Consider the following 6,188-nt stretch of genomic DNA (forward strand, 5'->3'; position numbering starts at 1 on the left):
CCTCCTCTGTCTGCTACAGTGTAGCGCATTCCTGCAAACGAGACCATTCAGAAAATGTATCATTATAGACGTCAAAGCTTGCATCCTACAGCCATATAAAATTATGCATCTGTTAGATTATTATTTTTTACACTAAATGTCAACACCACCAGTTACTTTAAAATATTATGGATTATAACTTTATACAAAATGTTAGGGCGGGTCCAGTCTGTCCGATTGGGGTCAGTTGACAAATTCTTATATTCCATCTTTAGCAACACTCTCAACTGTATGTTCCTCAAAAACGTCAGAAAACCCACAATTTCCTTACACGAATTGTCCTGAACAGACGTATCACCTGCCCAGAAGATGCTGCTGGTGATGGAGCCTCTCCATCGGTTTCCATGTTACACTAAGGCCATCTGGTGGCCATTCTCACTGTGCCGTAGAAGTGCTGAGGCTACTCAGAAGTGAAGCAGACCGTCTGAATATAAATCAGATTTGTAGCAGGTAGTACATACAAACTAGATGTCTAAACATGACCAAGGTGAGTGTACTTGTGCTTATAGAATGAGGAGAAAAGAAAGCCCCGCACACTGCTCTTGCTCGTATGATATCACTTTAGTTTACTTTTCAACCTGTATGCCTAAAGGGGGGCTCCAGGACCACGTTGGGGATACCCTGGTGTAGGCTATGTATAGCTTTGAGTTTAACTGTAGATCTACTAGAATAAAATGGTAGGCCTGATTTTGTATATGCCAGATTTCTTCACAAATGACAAAAACAAGAATGTTGGCCATTTGTCTTAAAACCAAGTTATGCAAGTTATCCAGCCTATTACTTTTTTCAAGAATTGAATTGTTCTTTTTCATAACCTGATTTGTGTACAACCGCCACGAGCGCTCCTGGAGACGATACACAGCACACTATAATAGAAGCCTTGACTAAATGTGTTTTTGTTACTGGAAAACATCTCTAGAAGTTATGCTAATACTGTTAAACTCAGAGCTAAAGATACAATTGTAAGGAGCAGAACTCCCCCCCCCTTGTACCCTTAATCAAAGGGGCAATCTGCGATTGCTGCATGCGCTTGTAGACATTTAAACATTCAAAACACAGTTAAAATGGTAATTCTGATCTAATACTTGCGTCTAGAACTCTGTCTTTGAATTTGAAAGTGGTTCCATTTCTCCAGCCCCATTCCTCAGCTATTTACCAAATCAGGGGCGGGGTAACCACTTTGTTATTGTTTGATTTGTAGATTGCCCCTTTAATCAAAGATGAAACTAATCCATTCACTTGCACAGCACGCTGTTAATAACCAGGAAGTGGAAAAACAAACGTTAGAGAAAATAAACATTTGTTTTTACATAAAGAAGCAAATTCATTTGTATAACTCATAAATTAAATAAACCAATTGCTCCAGGGGTGATGGACAATGGTGACCCTCGTCGTGACCCCACTTCTTGCAGCAGGTATCGCAGGTGGAGTTGGAATACACAAGAAACATGTTTCCATTATACACTTGTTAAAGGACAAATATAAGCCCCCCCCCCCCCCCCAAATGATTATAATAAGACTCAATAAAAGAAAAGGAGTGTGAGAAGTGTGTTTAACAACGTTCTGGTGAGGCAGTGTGTGGTGGGAGCTTTCTCACAAACCTCATCATTAGTTTGATACTGTTGATTTGTTGCCGCAGATGGTTTGTTTTACATAGCAGCTTAGGATAAATAATGTGTCAGTTTAGGTGAATTAACGCAGCAGGTTAGGAGAATGAGGTTAAAGGTTAGGAAAAGGGTTAGGGTTACAATGCTACAGTTGTCAACAACTGTTATCCCCAACACGACCGTTAGATGGCGCTGAATGCCTACTCTCATCACAACGGGAGGAACGTTAACAAACCGTACATAGTGACAAATCATCAGCGTCATAACAGCGACAAACGTGTGGCGAGCAGGCATTTTCCACAGTATTTTCCACAGCATTTTCCACAGTATTTTCCACAGCATTTTCCACAGCATTTCCCAAAATAGGTGGGGCAGCGCCCCAAAACTTTTGATTTGGTTCAATAAAAATGTTGACGCAAAAAGCGTTGAAAACAGGCACAAAGTAGACCTACTGTAAATAAGTGGTGAGGCTCACACATCAGGAGAAAGGAGATAGTATTGGGACGCACCCTGTGTGTGCCTATACGTTCCTCCCCTTACCATGGAACAGTGTGCATCCCCATCACAAGTTGACCTCCCACTACAATCAAGGGCCAAAATAGGACCAGTGAAGTACCTTCACCACCTTGAGGGCCCTCTGAAATGTGTAAATGACCTATAAATAACTCACACTGGAGTGTGTGTGTGTGTGTGAGTTGCCTACCAAAAACAACACTCTGATCTGATGGTCCTTTACGACAGCTATTTCTAGCTAGGAGGGAATAGCCTATTCTGCTCAACCCTGTCACGAGGGGAGCTGACCATGATGGTGAACAGGGGAATGAAGTATATGGACAAAGAGATGAGTCTAAATATGTCCATGTTAACTGTTTGTGTCAGTGAGCAATGAAAAATGTGTTGGTGTATCAGATCAAACATGTGTTTAAATATCTTTCATTTGCGTCTTCATTTCTGGTGCTATTCCTTTTTTTCTTGTGAACTTGCACGCCTCAACCTTGACCTCATGGTTGTGTCTCAATTTGGGACACATCACATGATGTAGTGATACATCACCTTAATTAAACTACAGTCAGATTACCCTTGTAGTCAGATTCATGTTCCTGAGAATCCAACCCAACCCAATGGATACACGGGTACTCCTTCCGTCCAACACCAGTCCACACCCATAGACGTTCACTCACGAATAGAAAATTGTTCTCAATATAGGCTATCTATTTCTAATGAATCTATTCTTTATGCATCTATGATTTGCCGGTCAGATTAAGGGTATGGCCACACAGAGACACATGGGTTAAATGTGCATCATTGTGCGTCATTAAACGCAAAGTGTCATTATGCGCGTAATGCTGGTGACAGGTGTGTGCCCTAACGAGCAGCCTGGTATCAACACCAAATATCAATGCGGCTGGCCCACATAGCTTCCACCTAAGTCAAATGTTTCCACCTATATCCACTTCTCCCAATGGCATCAGTGGAAGTTACGGGTTCTCCCTGGATAGAAAAAGAGATCTAGATCCATGCTGTCATCTATTCTATGTACAGTATCTATATCTACGCAGCAATTAATCCACACTCTTTATGATATCATCAGAACAGCCACATTGTGTCTGGGGCATAGAGCTATTAACATTGTCATCAATGCTCCTTGTATCTGCTGTCATCTATGCAGTATCTATATTTATGCATCTACAGTATACTCTGATTCTGCTATCACCACAACCACATAGTGTGTGGGGACATAGAACTATAGAACTACAGTAACATAGTAACATTCCAGAGTGTAGTGTGTGGGGACATAGAACTATAGATCTACAGTAACATAGTAACATTCCAGAGTGTAGTGTGTGGGGACATAGAACTATAGATCTACAGTAACATAGTAACATTCCAGAGTGTAGTGTGTGGGGACATAGAACTATAGATCTACAGTAACATAGTAACATTCCAGAGTGTAGTGTGTGGGGACATAGAACTATAGATCTACAGTAACATAGTAACATTACGGAGTGTAGTGTGTGGGGACATAGAACTGTAGAACTACAGTAACATAGTAACATTCCAGAGTGTAGTGTCTGGGGACATAGAACTATAGAACTACAGTAACATAGTAACATTACGGAGTGTAGTGTGTGGGGACATAGAACTATAGATCTACAGTAACATAGTAACATTCCAGAGTGTAGTGTCTGGGGACATAGAACTATAGATCTACAGTAACATAGTAACATTACGGAGTGTAGTGACTGTGATGATTGTTTAAACTACAATCCCACTCCGCCCTTAAACTAATACTCAATCAAATCTGCCTATCCCAAGAACAGTGGATGATTCCTTGTCTCAGTTCAAGCGGGACTGAAAAAGGTTGATGAACCTCATAAGGTAGGCTGGACCCAGCTTGGGGATGTTATCTAAGCCCAAGTGATAAGGATGTACAGTTTAGGGGGCATCCTTAGAGCCTAGCGCCTGACTCTTTTTCCAACTGTCCATGTTAGGCAAGAGCTTTCACAGTGAATGCTATAAAGATGATCTCTCTTGGCTGGCTAAACCTCAGATGAAATCATTTTCCGACTCCTACTAATGTCACATACTGAACAAAAATATAAACGCAACATGTAAAGTGTTGGTCCCATGTTTCATGAGCTGAAAAAAAGAAAAATCCCAGACATTTTCCAAATGCACACAAAGCTTATTTCTCTAAAATGTTGTGTACACATTTGTTTACATTCCTGTTAGTCAGCATTTGTCCTTTGTCAAGATAATCCATCCACCTGACAGGTGTGGCGTATCAAGAACCTGTTTAAACAGCATGATCATTACACAGGTGCACATTGTGCCAGGGACAATAAAAGGCCACTTTAAAATGTGCAGTTTTGTCACACAACACAATTCCACAGATGTTTGGCGTGCTGACTGCAGGAACGTCCACCAGAGCTGTTGCCAGAGAATTTAATGTTCATTTCTCTACCATTTTAGAGATCTGGGCAGTACGTCCAACCTGCCTCACAACCGCAGACCACCTTAACCACGCCATCCCAGGTCCTCTACATCTGGCTTTTTTCACCTGCGGAATCATCTGAGACCAGCAACTCACACAGCTGATGAAACTGTAGGTTTGCACAACCGAAAGAATTTCTGCACAAACTGTCAGAAACCGTCTCAGGAAAGCTCATATATGTGCTCATTGTCCTCACCAGGGTCTTGACTTGACTGCAGTTCAGCATTGTAACCGACTTTAGTGGGCAAATGCTCGCCTTCGATGGCCACTGGCACGCTGGAGAAGTGTGCTCTTTGCGAATTAATCTCGGTTTCAATTGTACCGGGCAGATGGCAGACAGCATGTATGGCATCGTGTGTGAATGGTTGGCTGATGCTAACGTTGTGAACAGAGTGCCCCATGGGGACAGTGGGGTCATGGTATAGGCAGGCATAAGCTACAGACAATGAACACAATTGCATTTTATCAATTGTCGTGCCATTCACCTCATGTTTCAGCATGATAATGCACGGCCCCATGTCGCAAGCATCTGTATACAATTCCTGGAACCTGAAAATGTCCCAGTTCTTCCGTGGTCTGCATATTCACCAGACATGTCACCCATTCAGCATGTTTGGGATGCTCTGGATCGACGTGTACGAAAGCGTGTTCCAGTTCCCGCCAATATCCAGCACAGCCATTGAAGAGGAGTGGGACAACAATCCACAGGCCACAATCAACTGCCCGATCAACTCTATGCGAAGCGTGTGTCACGCTGCATGAGTCACACCAGATACTTGACTGGTTTTCTGATCCACACACTGGTTTTCTGACCAGATGCTAAAATCCCCAATCAATTAAACCAATTAAGAATCTTAAGTAAAATAACATGCACTGATGACATAGAGTCCGGAACAACAAAACGGAGTTTCATTCAAGATTCCAGACCGGCATAAAATACTCAAGCACGTTAAATGTAGATGTGTAATATATTTTTGCGCCCTTAACTCACATCCCTATAGGACTACCAATACACAGGTCTGGCTTACTACAGTACAGGATATTTCTTTCCCCCTCAAGGTGAAATGGTTCATAGAGTAAAAGTTCAACTTAAAAAGTACTTTATTAAAATACCATCAATGAAGAGATCCTACATTCTTAGAAACAGGGTGCTTTCTAAAACCTTAGGAGAACCCTTTTGAAGAACTCTTTTTGGTTGCAGGTAGAACCCTTATGGGTTCCATGTAGAACACTTTTTACAGAAGGTTCTACACGGAATCCAACCGGGTTCTAACTTAGAAGCAAAAAGGGTTATCCTATGGGTTAAAAACTCTAATCATAAACTAAAAATAATATATAAATAAAAACACAATCTTTCAAACTGAATAAAGAACAGCCCCCAACTAAAATTCTCTCCTCCTTTTCTACTCATTCCATATCTCTTCTGATCATTCATGTATTTAATCACTTGTTCATTAACTTGTTCATGTATTTTTTCTGTGTGTGTCTGAATGTGTGTGTGTCTGAGTGTGTATGTGTGAGTGTGTGTGTGTGTGTGTGTGTGTGGA

This window comes from Oncorhynchus kisutch, linkage group LG1 (assembly GCF_002021735.2).
Source record: "Oncorhynchus kisutch isolate 150728-3 linkage group LG1, Okis_V2, whole genome shotgun sequence".
NCBI classification, from domain to species: Eukaryota; Metazoa; Chordata; class Actinopteri; order Salmoniformes; family Salmonidae; genus Oncorhynchus; species Oncorhynchus kisutch.